Genomic DNA, 16557 nt, shown 5'->3' with positions numbered 1-16557 from the left:
CATATTTGTGTTAAGAATGATGACTTAATTTTTTTTGCCAGAAATGAAATTAGGAATTTGTGTTTTGGTGTGATGGAATAATGAATGCCAGCAGCATTAACATTTATCAAGGTTTGGTTTGATATATTCAGAGAAAGTAAGTGGTGGTTATTTTTGTGAAAATAGACAAAATAAGGTTTCTATCTTTAGCTCTTCCCCCCTCCCCTCCCGCCAGCTTTATAGAACTAAGATCGACTGTTGTTTCATAGATTGCCTTAACCAAAAAAATGTATTGCCTAATCCAGCCTACAGCTTTGTTGAGCTTCCCCATACTTGGCTCAGCATATTCTTAGACATATTCTGTTGCCAGGGAAATATTTGCGGTCTTTTCGGCATGATAAGACTGCTAGGTCTGATGTTATATTGGCCTAACCTACAAAAAAACCTACTTCTTCAGAAAGTGAAAGATTGGCAGGAAAGGTGGCATAGAGGAGAAAGAATTGTATGGTTTTGTGAGCATCTAAAAACATCAGTGTCTTGACTGTTGACATCTGAATGTACAATTGTTTTCCAGTGACTAGTTAGTCATATTCCAGGAACTATATTAAAACATTGACATTTTCACTGCACCTGAAAGCATAACACAGGACATTTGCAGCTAAATGGAAGAATGTGATTCTCCTTTGGACAACACTTAATTAGGAAGTGGAAGAGTTGACTCTTTTTTCTCTTCATCAAGGCAATAAGAAACAAAATTTTATAGGATACATTCATTCCATGTAGTATTCATGATAAGTAAAAAAAAAAAAAAAAAAAACCAAGAAAAGAAAAGAAAAGAAATACCTTGAAGAAATGTAGTTTGTGTCTTCATTTATTGCAGAGGATGAAAAAATAAGTTCTATAAAGAATTTAATAAGATTATCTAAACTAAATTAACCTTTACAGAGATGGTTTAGGGGAGAATGACCAAAAAGGTTTATTGGATAAACATATAATTCAGGATAAAGAAAGAAGAAAACTTAAAGACTTTTAAACTAAATAGAATGCCAACATTTATATGTTAACTATTTGTTCAGGAAGAGAACTGGAATTTTTTTTGGATATGACAAGCATGGAACATCATAAAAAATAATAATAATTGACCATATCCTAACAAATAGGCAGGCAGCTATGGTAGTCAAGGATCAGGAAAAACTAGGTCTCTGATATATATAATGTCTCTGTAATTTTGAGGAAGTCATTTAACTCTCAGTATTATAGGCACCTCTCTAGGAACGTAAATTACAAAGAATGTGCCAATATGCTTCATTAAAAGAAGTTTCCATACTCTGACTCAGAAGTTCTGTTTATCAGTGAAATCACATGTTCAACCTCTATCCCTATCCTTAACAAATAGGAAATTATTGATTATTAATGTGAGAATCAATTCTGAATCAGATGTCTTATGTAATAAGATGATTGGTTTATTAGAAAAATACACTATATTTAAAAGATAAAAATGGCAAGTCAAAGCTTGCATTAAAACAGTACCACATTGACCTATTTAAATAAATAGACTCCAAAAAGTGGAAATGAATATGTAGACATTAACATGGATTGTTACCATTTCACAGCCTCTCTCTATATATAGATAGATAGATAGTATTTATCTCTCTCTCTCTCTCTCTCTCTCTCTCTCTCTATATATATATATATATATATATATATATATATATATGTGTGTCTATTACATACAAAGTAAGTGTACCATTAGTAAGCACCAAGACCATTTTCCTGTCATCATAGTTCTGATTTGTCTTTTTTGAATCACCCTTTTGTTGTCTATCACCAACACTAAAAATGGGTTTGATTCATGCAAATGAGTCCCATAATCCTTTAAACTCTCACCAGCCTCTCTTATGTTAATATAAGGCTGTAATGAACATATCTGAAGGCATGGAACTACAGTAATGTAAAGAATTACCTTATTGGCATTTCAGGGCACATTTTCTGTTTTTATGTATTGAAATTCTTGTCTGACCTAGAGCTATACTTATGTGAACATAGGTGGTATTTTGCATGGTTCATCTTGTACAGAAACAACTAAAGTTACTTGCCTAGACTTTATTTTTTTTCTTGCATATTGGTCATCTAAATGAAACAACTCGGTTTCCCTTATCCACATTATTTTCCTCTCGTCTTCGTATATAAAAAGCAACACACTCCTAAACAAACCCACCCTATTTCTTCTCTCTCACTTTTGTTTTTCCTTTACTCTTCATTTAAATCATGCCTGCTCTTTTTAATTTTTTTTTCCTTTTTACTCGCCATATCCTCCATTAATCTTTTGAACAAGAAAAGAAACTTCTTTGTGTACATAAGTTAACATTTAACTGAAATAGTAAATACTTCCTGCTTTCACCATTATGGGGAATGGTTTTCAAATTAGAAAAGATGGAATAAAAATTTTAAGTATAGAGTTGAAACTGAAGTAGTTTTCTACTCTCTCTCCCCTTACTTTAAAAGCCTAGGATAAATTGAATCGAAAAGCAGCAAATGACATTCTGCATTGAGTTTCAGTTTAATATACTTGGAATACATTTGGCCATTTGGGTAACCATTTGGTGATTATATTCACAAACTAATCCAAAAAAGCTTTTTAAGCATTACATGTTATGGTTTACATTATAGTAAGCTTGGCATACTAGATAAGGAAAGCCTTGGAATGAGGAAGATGTGGGTTTCAGTTTGGACCTCTGATACCTGTTGATCAAATGTGTTCAGGTTATTTTATCATTAAATCAGTAAAACATTCAAGTGCTTGGGGGGTACTAGGTATTAGAGATAAAAAATGAAATTGTCCCTGCTTTAGAGGATCCTATTTTTTATCGAGAAAAGCACATGCTATATCTGGTCCAAAATACATGATCCAAACTGTGCTTTAAAGGAAAATCAGTTTGACAAGAGTGTGAAAACATGTAAGAGACATGAGGCAGAGATTCTAATTGGGAAAACTTTGTAGTAGTCCGGGCAAGGGATGATGAGGGACTAGTCTAAGGCACGTAGCTGTGTGAATAATAAGACAGAACAAACGCAAAATTAAAACAATGGTACCCTCAGGAAAAATAAAAAGTTTCAATAGAAAGATGGATTTGGTTAGAAAGTGTAAATGTTGTCATGGACAAGCTATGCCTTAGATATACACAGGAACATCCAGTTCAAAAAAACCAGTAGGCAGTATTGCAGGCCTAGAGCTTAGAAGTGAAACTGGGACTGTAGATATATAGATCTGGAAGCCATTTATAGAAGGATGATATTTAATTCCCACTGATGAAGTAATCAAGAGAATATAAAAAGAAGGGAAAAGAGATCTCAGGACAGAGCATTGGATTATGACGTGGTTAGGTAGTATCAGATAGAGAAGCAAATAAAGCAGGCTAGGGAGCAGTGAGGTAGGGAGAAACTAAAAAGGAGAACTCTGCAAAGGCTATTAGATTTGACAAGAGATTATTTGTAATTTTGGAGAGAGCAATTTCAATTGAGGGTTGAGGTTGCCTAGAAAAAGGGAGAATTCAGGCTTGAGATATTGGCAAAGCCTAATAAAGGTTTTAAGGATGGGAAAGATGAATATATAGGAAGGCAACAAAGCAGGAACCAGTAGATTGTCTACTTATATATATAAGCAAGATATATAGAATGATGATGATGATGATAACAGCTAATGATTATGCAGCATCTATCTATGCCCAACACCATGTTCAGTGCTTTACAAATATAATCTTCACAGCTACCCTGGGAGATAAGTGCTGTTATCCTCATTATGTAGATGAAGAAGCTGAAGCAAACAAGTGATTTGCCCAGGGTTACACAGCTAGAAGTGTCTGAGATAAGATTTGAACCTAGGACTAACTGATTGCAGGCTTACAACTATGTCTACTGTACTACTATGTAGGAGCTGTTGTAGATCTTCATCTGTGGCAAGAGGTTGTGTTAGGAATTCTTTTCCACAATAAAAAAAAAAAAAAAAAAAAAAGGAATTCTTTTCCACACTGGTGAAATCATAAGTCCAAACTGGGAGGAAAAATAAAAGTGAAGCACAATATTAATAGTATATAGAATCTTATCACTGTTTAACATTTCTTTAGGGAAGTATGAGTTTTATACAACTGTCTTTTAAAATGAACCTTGAGAACATAATCCATTTTGAGGTTCAACTTCCTATACTTATACTTCTGCCTCATAACTCCTTGTACTTTTATTGACTCATCTATCCACCTTTTGCAGGGTCTGAGAAATTGTTTTGTTTGCCTTTTGTTAGCTCGTAAAACCTGTTTAGACTAGTGGGACCTTGCTTAACTGACCCCAGAGACTTAGTGTTTAACTGGTCCCCAGTTGCTTTTTCATGGTAGTACATTCAAGAGTTGAAGTTTCTTGGGTCCTACTCCTCATTCCTTTTTAGGCTATCAGTGTGTTATAGACTATTCTATTGCCTTGCCTTACAGGTAATGGGATAGTCTCCTAGTAGTCCTTTGTCAGCTCTTTTGTCTTAAAAATTCTGCAGAAGGTTAAGCCCTCATGGCTTTTGAGGACTTTGATTAGAGTTTGTATATCTAATATACAAACGCAACACCTCACAGTGCTACCCACAGGACTAAGGGCAATGGAGGCGGCACACCTATAGTACCATCTGTCCTCCAATAACTGCCTTCACTTTGTTAGTGTCACTCTTCTAAAACAGCTCCCTTCATTCTCTTTGCCTACAACTTTATAACCAGTGTTGTCACTGTTACTTAATCAAATGGTTCTGATAAAACCTTAAATAAACTTGGAATAAAGTGAATTTATTGAATTGTTTAAAAGAAATAGAAAATTCTCTTTTGTTTTAATGTTAAAAATGTTCCTAAAATGAATGTATTGGTTCACTGTCCCATTTTAGTAAAGTATAATACAGTGGAGGTGATTAGATCTTTGATATCTTAAAGGGTGTGATAATTAAAATTATATTACATAACTTTTTAGATAAAGAACATTAAGTTCAATATAAGTAAGTCCAAGATGTGCTCTAAAAATTTATTTTAAACTAAATCTTTTACTAGCTTCTCTTCTGGTAGAAAGCTTGTTAGGTTAAAGTCAGAACACCTGGGTAAGAATTTATTCTTTTGTTTACTACCTATGTGAAGTCAGTGAAGATGTTCAACTGACCTGAGCCTTGTCTTTTCCACTTGGCAAAAACAATTTGAACTAGACTGCTGGAATTCCCTTTTGTTCTAGATGCTCTGATCTTTCTTAAAAAGGGGGAAATACAGGGAGTTCTGTTGTCAGTTGGATTCCAATTGATTGAGGGTTAATGAATTACCTTTGCCATAGTTAAGAAGGAAATTTTGACTACTAGACATATACTTAATTAAAAAAAAAAAAGGTCGTTGCTGATTGTCAGTCATTTTACAATCTGAATAAACTGGAAAGGTTGTATATGTAAAAAAGACAAAATTGGTTTAAGTATAAAACATTATAAATGAGCAGTTTTAACATGTTAATAATTACATGTATTTTCTAGAAGACACCATGATTTAATAACTAGTCGTAGAAAATGAAAGCTAGCAATAGAACGTTGAAATATGAGATCTAACTAAGGTTTATCTCTATTATGTATACTATGTGCAAATAAGAGGAGAGGGATATCTCTAATTTATTGTGGTACTAATGAAATATTAACTGTATACCACAAAGTTGCAGATTTCTAGTAAATAAAATATTACGTAATTACCATGCAGAAGTGTTGATAAATTTACTATTCTTGATACCATTTGTAAAATTTCATGAGATGAATTCTTCCCCTTTTTTATTAGGATAAGAATCTTAGTGTTAATTTGTTAATTGTAGGGAAACCTATTAGGGGTAAAAATCATGTAATTTTAAAAAATCGTCTGTAAAACTTAGCTATTTCATTTTTTGGAAAGAAATTAATTCTTTATACCAAGCTTTATTTAAAATTTGGTATCTTTGCCTAGAATTTATCTTAGTTTTATATAGTCATGAAATTAAATTTAGTGATCTCAATGCCACACATATTGAAAAATGGAACCAAAGAATCGATTCCTAGAGCAAAAAATTAACTTTTTCTCAAATTTCAGAGAGTATCTACTCTACCCTTTTCTTTTATGCCCCTCTGAACTCATTAATTTATGGCTAATAGGAGATTCCATTAATACTTTTAACATAGACTTTATGACTTTACAAAAAAAGGGGGTGTAGTATGAAAACAGTGAACCACAAGGTAAGAATAAATAGTATAATATCAATATAACTAATATAACTAGTGTTTCAGTGTACAATTACCCCTTCCACATTGTAGTGCTCCTTTGAGCTAGAAAAAGTATGCAAAATTTTTTGACTTTCCTTTTGTACCAGGAAACAAATCTGAATTATTATGGTATTAAAAAATAAAATATGTTGATATTTTATCAACAATGTGTGTATATTGCATTTCTGAGTTTCTAAACTTTTTCTGTTATCTTCTGGCCTTTGAATGTCATCTGTGGCTTCTGCAAAACTCCCCAAAATTCCCATTTAATTTCTTATGCTGACTCTCCATGGGGAAAAAGTGAAGAGGATAACTGTACTAGTTGCAATATAACTAATAACTTAAATTTTTCTTAATATATTGATCACTTGTAAAGAATATAAGCAAAACTTGTCAAAGCTGTAAGACTAAATTGAGTAATAGTTAGAAAAATAATGTAACATACTTAAAAAGTACATAAATGTCAAGATAAAGTGACTAAATTTTGAAAGATAGCAATTAGCATTTCCCCGTTTTTGAATTGTCATTTTATTCCAAAAAATCACAAGTCATGATCCTTTTAATTGTTGTTTTAATCCTCTATTTAATCCTACTAGAACACAAATCCTTAAAGAGATATACTGAAGAACTAAGATTCAAATTTTAAAAACGATACTGCTAACAAGAATATATTATAAAGCACATTTTTTTAAAGTTAGCTAATATTTTATGTGTATTATAAATATCTCTTCAGACTTTTTATCCGTTTTTGAGATAATTTGTAATTCTCCCCTCTAGTACCCTTAGCATTGGAAATGTGTTTTCAGTGAGTAGCAGTTGTTGCTCTAAGGAAGTATTTTGATATTTACTGCATTGAACAGGAGATGCTTCCTCTATTTCCATATATGAGATGAGTTTTCTTCTTTTATTGAAAAAGGCATTCATAAGTATGTTTTATTGATTTCAACCCTAGTTCTTTCATCCTCGGTATCAAATTGTCTCAGACGTCACTGAATTGCTCTAGAAATGTCATAGAAGATTTTTTTTTTGCATTTCTTTGTAACTATATACTGTACCAGGAAAATTAACAGTTCTTTTTCTCCAAATTATATGAATCTACTTTGTACTACTGACACAACCTTGGGGTATTACTTCTCACTAGACCTTAGTTTCCTGTTCTATAAACTAGAGCATTGGTCTAGTTGACCTAGGTGATCCCTCTCACTTTAAAATTCTATGAACTTGCCTCACCACTGATGGTTTATCCTTTAAAATACATGGAGGCAATTATCCATAGTATTGTAAACTATCAGCCTCTTGTTTTTCCCATAGTTATTTGTGGTTTTAATTGTTTATGTAGTTCATTTGGCAGAAGCATACTTTTGAGAGATGTAGAATCCTAATTTTGTGGAAATATAGCCAGAAGAAAACGCCTAAGGGCTTATAATTAAATCCCTTCGTTTTAGAGATAATGAAATTGAGGCAGGCCTGAGGTTAAGTAACTTGTTCTGAGTCACACAAATAATAAATAACAGGTAGAATTGAATGCAATTCTTTGAGCTCCAGAATCAGTATTTTTTGTACAAAATGAGTTAAATTACACTATCTTAAAATTGCATCTTAGGGTAGTCTTGATAATAATTGGACAGCAGTACTATATGTAAAATATATTTGTTGCTTAATGAACCTAGTTTTCACTATACATGTTCTATTTTTAATTTCAAATTTTTCATCTAGATCTTTTGTTTTATCATATCTTCATTTACAAATATATCTTTCCTCCCTTCCCCATTCTCAAAACCATTCAGTAAAGAAATTTTTTTAAAAATATGGGAAAAAAGCAATTCTGCATATCTACCCAATATATTAACCTAGTTTGATATTCAGTACAGAATTCCATACCTTCCAGAAGAAGGGAGGAATAATTTCTGAATGCAAATCTACAAATAAAACTTCTTCAGAGATCATTTAATTTTGTTCATATTTTTTTTACCACAATAAAAGACCCTTTTCTTCTTCCCCATGATTTCAGTGTACTTCATGAACTTCAAACTTCACTAGGAAAAAAATACTATTGATAGAAGTTATGTTATTAATATCCCACAGTTAACATTAGGTGGCAGGCATAATATTTAATCTCATTTTTCTGACAGAGTTAGAGGACAAAAATAATTGGTTCATTGATAATTTCAAAATGGCCAATATGTTTCTTAACAAAGTTCTCCTTTAACCACTCATTTCCTTTTTTTTAAACCACATAAGCAATTCATCTGTTATTTCTTTGCTTTCCAGTCTGTGTTGGAAGTGCTACAAAAACTTCAAGGAAGAGAAAAAACTGGATAGTAATCTACAGACTAACGAATCAGTCCTTAGTTTGTTTCTAACTGATTCTTTTAAACATTGTTCAGGGATAGGATCATACTAAATTAGAGCAATACAATACTATAACTTGCTCTTTAGCTTTGAATCAATTAAATTAATTTGTTCCTTTGGAATGATAAAATATTATGAAATAAGAGGGGCTTCTGGTATAATTTCAGATTCTAATCAGATAAGAGGAAAAGGGGAATATGCTTAATTCAAGCATGTGACTTTGGTACAGTGTGTGTACCAGATATTATATAATTATAAATATATAATTATTATATTATATATTACACATTTAACATAACATAATATATTTTTAATGTATTATATAATATTATATTTGCATGTTTATTAGAGAGTCAGATTAGATATAAAACAACTTTCAGGTTCTGTGCCACCTGCATGTCCCTGCTTATTATTAGATGATCTTAGACAAGTTACCTATATTCCCATGACCTCCTCAGTTTATTTATCTATAAAATGAGCCTTAAGGACAAAGGTCCTACCCTGCTCTGATATTCATTAAATCAATATTAAGAAATATCTTTTGAAAATCTTTGCTTTCTACCCATTTAATATTTTCACATCTTTTTCTTTTTTCAGTCCAATAAAATTTAAATTTAAAATTTTTTAATTTTATTTTATTTTTGGCTGTTTTTATTTAAATCAACCTGTCTCTTCCTCTTGGTTTAGTGTTTTTTTTTTTTTTAATGTACTATGTCACATTTTTCTTAAAAGCAGGAGGCTGTTTTTCTTTCCCTAATGCAAATTCTCTGAAATTGCCTCATATAGAACTTCATGTTTCTAACATTCACTTTTTTATTTAGTAATGCTTTGGTGGATCCTATTACTACCAGCTCCATATTTTTATCACATACCCTTACTTTCCAATGATTGTTCTTCTGTAATCACTTTTTTATTGCTTCATAGAAGAATATTACTTGCTTCACTGGCATTTTGCCAAGAGAATTGGAACAATTATTAATGAGTACATCTACAATTGGCATACTTTTTATTGTCTTCTACAGTAAAATTGTTCCAGAAATCTTAGTGAACACTCTTCAGTCTTGTTTTCAAACTCTCCACCTATTGTACTTGATCCATATAGAGATGAAGATAGATCCATACTCTACTATTTTTATCAGTTTGTCACTAGTAAATAATTTTTTTTGAGAAATTTTTGAAAGAAATTGACTTTGCTCCTAAACAATATCAGTTAAAACTTCATCATTAGACTTCTTCCTACTACAACTTGGTTGATCCTATCATTTTCCCAGTAGGGTTTATAAGAATAACTAGCTATTGTCACGTCAGATTTTTATAATACAATAAAATCAAAATTTTCCACTAAAGGAATTACTTTGAATCATTAATATGTAATCATCAAAGTTAACATAGTCCTACAAAAATGCAGTTTGAAGTTGTTATTAATTATCACTTTGGGATCTTATCTGCAAATGTATGTTTCATTTAGAGATTAAAAGCAAATTATGGGTATGTAAATGTCAATTTAGACCTCTCTTTCAGTTGCATTGTTAATATTATAGCATGATTCAGGAGATATTTTCTAAAACTCCTCTACTGTTGAAAAACAATTAACAATGTTTGAGCTTTAGAGCCATGTTATATTTAATTTTTTAAATCTTGAGCTTAGAAACTTTTTACAAGAATGATTAAATCTAAAACTAGGGACAGAATTATTCATTTTTAAACCATTGTTGATGAGACAGATTCAGAAGATTAACAATCATATAAGCAGTCAATAAACAGAAAGTCTGTGCCAACTACTGCAATAAGTGTTGAAGACATACACTATAAAGAAAAAAAAATTCCTACTATATATTTCTATTCTTTGTCTACTTCACAACCTATTTGAAATTGTACCACCTTGATCTGTTTTGATGTAGTTATCATTATGCATACAGTTCTTATGCTGATCTCAATCTCTAACATCTCATAAATCTTTTCAAAAAAAATTGCTAATGATTTATATTCATTTTTACTCCATAAGCCATTTAATTATTATACTATAATTTGTGACTTTCTCCAACTTTTGGACATATAAGTTGTTTTCCATTTTTGGTTGTTACAAATAGAGCAGCTATGAATATTCTTGTACAGATAGTTTCTTTTTTCCTTTTTATGATGTTTTTAGGATAGAGTCCTCGCAATGGAATCGCTGGGTCAAAAGATATGATCAGGTTTGTGACTATTATTACATATTGCTATATTGCTACCAAACATTTGCCAGTGTTACCAACTATATGTTAAAGTTTCTTTTTTCTAATAGCCCTAACATTGTAATTTACCATTTGTTGATATTTTTGCCATTCTAATGGGTATAAAGTTGTCTTTTGTTTACATTTGTCTTATTAAGGACTTGGGGTATCATTCCATGTGTTTTTAAGATAATTTCTTCATAAATTTTCCATTCATATCCTTTGGCAATTGCATATAAATAGATTATGTATTCTTTGTAGGTTCTGGACTTCAATCTGTTTGTTTGTTTTTAACATTAAAGACACTTTGGTACCCTTAATGGAGCCTAATATAGACTTTTTAGCTGCCATTTAACACAGTTGATTCATAATGAAATTATATTCCATTAAAATGTATTCCTGTTAAAATATTGAATAATATGGGGTTAAACCAACATCACTTGAATACTCCTCAGTAGAGCTTCTTCAAAATTAAAATCAGATCATTAATAACTATTCTTTGGGTCCAGTCATTCAGACAGTTCTAAATTTACCTAATTGTACTATTAGCTAGACTATCTATAAGGATAGTATGAATCATATAATTTTCTATTTCCCAGACTGTGTCCCTTTCCTCAATAACTGCCATGTCCCCCTTTCCCTCTCTATACTCTCTCGAATATTCACCACATTACAAGTGACCATTATATTCTGAAGGAGGCTCAATTTTGTAATTCAAGACAGAAGCACCTCTTGCTCTTCATTTTAACCACTGTCTGGGATAAGAAAACTTCTGTCAGAGACAAGCCCCACTGTTCACATAGGTCATGTCGAGACTGCTTTGACAGTAGCCATCACTAAGATTCTGGCAAAGGGGGGATAGACTCAAGTTTAATAATTAATGCAGCCCATAGGGAATATTAACACAGCCACCCATCACTTATGCTCATACTCACTATATTGACCTTGCTGCCTATGTCAAGAACATGGACCAGTGAAGGCTGCCTGCTTAGGTGAGGGAACACCTGCTGAACAGAACAGAATGGTATTTGTAACTCAGGCAGATGTTGTCTTAGAACAGTGAGATGGCGAAGCTAGTAGAGTTAAAAAATAAGCTAACTGTTGATGGAACTTAGCATGATGGAAACAGGAGAAGCTTCACTCTTGGTTCTGCTCTCAGGCACCAGCAGCCAAAATTAGAGATAATAAATCTACTGGATTCTGTGAGTGTTCAGGTTCTTTTGCCCACTCAGGATATAGAGAAGAGCTTTCTACTTCCTGTGGAGTCTTTTCTCTGGCTGTGGCACTATACTGACAAGGAAAGAGTAGATAAATTTGAATTCCTGGGCCACAAAAAGAAGATGCATGTTGTGGTCACAGACATTGAGATATTTCACCAGAACTTCGATTGTAAATAACTTAAATTGGAGATGGCCTAGGTACATTAACTTGAGAGCTCAAAAAGAAGATATTTGCCATGGGAATATGTGCACATTCATAGACAACAGCAAATCTGGTAATCCTGAAAGACAAAGAATTCTTGTCGGAGAACTCAGCAGGTATCACATCCACATAGCAGCTCTTAGGGAAATAAGGATGTTAAATGAAAGCCAGCTAACTGAAATTGGAACTGGATACACATTTTTCTGGTGTGGTCACAGTGAAGAGGAGCACCATGAAGCTGGTGTAGATTTTTTGTTCAAAACTAATCTAGTCAATAAGCTTGCCTAGCCTGCCAAAGGCTTGCCAAAATGCCTGCCAAAAGGAGGGAACAACAGGCTCCTGATAGTGAGACTGCCATTTTCAGGAAAACATCATCATCAGTGCCTGTGCTCCCCCCACATTGAGCCCTGATGAAGTCAAAGAAAAATTTTATGAAGAACTGGAGACCGTTATAATGTGCTAAAAGACGACAAGTTTAAAATTCTGGGTGACTTGAATGCTAGAATAGGCTTAGACTACCTGACACAGCAGGGAGACCTTGGGAGGAATGGAATCAGAAACAGCAACAATAATAATCACTTAGTACTGAAGACTTGTGTATCTCATGACCTCATCATCACACTGTTTTCTGTTTTTCTAAATGCAATGAAACTTCACGAATGCACTCCTATAGCAAATATTGGCATTTAATAGATTGAGTGGTTGTAAGAAGAAATGGGCACTACGTGAGAGTGACAGAAGTAATGTGAGGCACAGAGTGCTTATCCTCTCCAAGCTAAATATTCAAATTCAACAAAAGAGCAGCCCCAAATCAAAAAGAGTACTAAAACTAATTATTGTCAACAGAATATCTAGAATGCTTCTCTGAGAGGGAAATATTTGTGTCCAACTTGGAGGAAAAGTGGAGCCAACACACAGTTGGCAACAGAGGAGCAGAAAAGAAGTGATCAGCTTTCAAAGATTTTATGTACAACACTGCATTTGGTCATCTAGGTTAGAACACTCTCAAACATCAAGACTGGTTTGACAAAAATGATGAGGAAATTCAGAAGCTGCTTAAATGAAAAAACTCCAAAATTGTGCTAGTGGCATAATTCGTCCATGTTTTAAAAGGCCACATTTATTTATTTTTTTAATTAAAGCTTTTTATTTACAGAGCCATATGCATGGGTAATTTTTCCAACATTGACCCTTGCATAACATCTGTGTTGCAAATTTTCCCCTTCTTCCCCCCAACCCCTCTCCTATATGAACAGATAGTCCAATACATGTTAAATCTGCAACATTTATTTCTATCAGTAAAGTACGAGTGAAACACAGATGCATGAAGAAGGCAGGTGAAATTCGGCTTTATGTTGATAGTAACAATCCAAAGCACTTTTATGAGGCCTTGAAAGCTATTTATTGTCCAAATTATGGTGCATTTCACCCTCTCAGTGCTGATGGAGCCACATTGATTAGTATAAGGACACGATCCTAGAGAGATGAGTTGAACACTTCCACAGTGTTTTCAATAGACCATTATCAATGCTGAAGCCCCCCTGACCATTCATTACTTCAGATTGAAATCAATCCCTCCTTGCCTGACACTCCAACTGAAGAAGAGGTTTTGATGGCATTGGACTTTTTTGTGTGGCAAAGCACTTGGTGTTGATTCTATTCCAGCTGAGATTTATAAAGTTGGGAGGAGGGTCCATTATTTATATAAAAGCTGACTGAAGTTTTCCAGATTATATGGTAAGAAGAGGTTATCCCAGGAGTTCAAGGACACTTCGATTTTTATAAAGGTAAAGGGAAGAGAGATTGTCCTGCAGTAATCAAAACAGGCTCTCAGAGTCATTGCCGGCAAAATTCTCCTCCCTATTATCAGACTGCTATATTTCACCTGGAAGATGATCATCTACCTGAGAATCAGTGTGGCTTCAGAAAAGTCCAAGCAACAGTTGATGTGGTGTTTGCTGTCTAAAGCTATAGGAAAAATGCTAGAAATGGAACACAAGTCTGTATACAACATTTGTAGATTTGACCAAGGCCTTTGTCAAGGGTTTATGGAAAGTTGTCCAAATTTGGTTGCATGGGAAAATTCATCATTATTGTATGTCAATTTTGTAATGGCACACTTGCCCAGGTTCTGAATAATGGACTATGCTCTTGAGTTTTCCCAGTCACCAGTGGAGTAAAAAGAGGTTGTGTACTCAGTCTTAACCTTTTTTATCATGATGTTTTCAGCCATGTTGTCAAATATCTTCAATGAGGATGAGTCTGGCATCAAAATAAGCAACCCCACCAATGGTAAATTCTCCAACTTGAAAAGGCTACAAACCAAGATGATTGTTAAGTGTGGATCAGTTCTCTGCTGCTTGTGCTAATTTTGCCTAACAATTAACAAGAAAATACAGGTGCTCCATCAGTCAGCACCACACATCCATATCCACAAACCATAGGTTTTAGTAGTTTTAACTTTAGAGAAGTTTTGAATGCTTGTGGACAAGTCCACAGTATGTTTTGGAGTGTGCTCTCCAAGGACATGCTCTATTGATGATGAGGTTGACACAGGCATTGCTAGAGAACTAGCTCAGTATTTGGAAGGCTGCAAAGGAAAGTGTGGGATGAAAAAGGTATTAGACTACCTACCAAATTGAAGGTCTACAGAGCTATTGTTTTGACCTCATCGTTATGTCTCTGAAACCTGGGCAGCATCCTGGCACCAAGCCAGGAAACTAAGTAGCTACCATTTGAATTGTCTCGGGAAGACTTTGAAGATCACCTGGCAGGATAAGACATCAGACACTGAGGTCCTTTCTCCAACTAAACTGCCATGCATTCCAACTCTACTATAGTGAGCACAGCTCAGTTGGGTTGGCCGCATTGTTTGAATGTCAGATATACACTTGTCAAAAAGACTACTTTATGGAGAACTCACATGGGGCAAGCGCTCACGAAGTGATCAGAAAAAGCAATATAAAGACATCTTACAGCACCTCTAAAGAACTTTGGAATTTATTGTGTAACATAAGAGACATTGGCACAAGACCACCCAGCATGGCATGCCCACATCAGAGAAGGTGCTGTGCTCTGTGAGTAAAAAATCTGATGTACAGATTTAGAGAATCAATCCCAAATATTCATATGGACTATTTGTAGCTAACCTATTATAGAGCATTCAGAGCTTATATTAGTCTGATCAACCATAGTCGGACACACTGTAACTTGACTCTAATATAGTGTTGTCATTTTTGGTCCTCTTTGAACACGAAGGACAACCACCAACCTTCCTGATAGTATATCTAGGGACTAAGGAACTTGCAAATTCTATGGGAAAATAAAGTGTCACATAAACAACTTTGTCAGATTTATGGAAAGGATATCTACAGAATTCATTTGTCAGCAGCCCTTCTAATCTAGTAAATTTGTCAGAAAAGAAAATTAGATTAATTTGATAAATTAACAAATGTTAACAAAGTCATGTTGATTTTGTGAATGATGTTTCATCTTCCAAATCTTTAGTAACCATCTTTTAATGATTGATTCCAGGAAAAATTCTAGAATCAATGTCAAGCTCACTGTTGTATAATTGCAGATTACATTTTCTTTACTTTTCAGAAAATTGGGAATCATTTGTCTTTATCCAATCTCATATCTTCCATAGATCACTGATATCTCATCAATCGCATATCAGTTCTTTCAGTAATTTCAGAATGTAGTTCATTTGGGTCTAATGATGTAAGTTCATTGTTTTCCTGTTTATCTTAAGTTTTAATTTCTCATTAGTCGTTTGTATTTTGACCATTTAGTTGCCAGAGATGATGGGAAAGGGGGAGCGGGAGCTAAGAACTAGTCTGCTTTCTCTATCTTTTGTTATTGTCTAAGATAATAGATGTATTTTATTTTTATCCCAAGGCATCTATCTATCTAACTCATACAACTTGCCAGCTTCCCTGTTATTGTTTCCCTTTCCCCATCAGGATAGCATCCTTTAAATCAGACCTGTAGAGACCATGGCCATCACCTTGAGTTAATCCATTATTTATTAGAATTCTGCATAGTTCCTTATTGGTGAATGAGTGAATGCAAACTCAACTTCTTCACGATATTTACCTGGCTTCCAGACTATGCTTCTCATCTGTGCAGTCAGATATTTTCCCATTTCTCTCTGTTCTTTCTTTCTCTTCTTTAACTCTTGCTCTAGAAATAGTAATCAAATCAGTGCAGTCATTGGCTTTTGAAAAGGGTTTGACAAACAATTAAGTAACTACCCTTTGTTCCATTTACCTTTCTTGTGATTTTCCCCAATATTGTTCCTTTAAT

General features: G+C 33.6%; 1 protein-coding gene across 3 annotated transcripts in view; it reads left to right on the top strand.

Moving 5' to 3' along the window:
- UHRF2 (ubiquitin like with PHD and ring finger domains 2) overlaps positions 1-16557 on the top strand; it is a 152509-nt gene that overhangs the window by 77971 nt on the left and 57981 nt on the right. The gene's annotated exons all lie outside the window — the stretch shown is intronic.

The sequence above is a fragment of the Sarcophilus harrisii genome, chromosome 1, assembly GCF_902635505.1.
Source record: "Sarcophilus harrisii chromosome 1, mSarHar1.11, whole genome shotgun sequence".
Classification (NCBI taxonomy): Eukaryota; Metazoa; Chordata; class Mammalia; order Dasyuromorphia; family Dasyuridae; genus Sarcophilus; species Sarcophilus harrisii.
The sequence above is the reverse complement of the archived record's forward strand: the minus strand, read 5'-3'. Positions and strand labels throughout refer to the sequence as shown.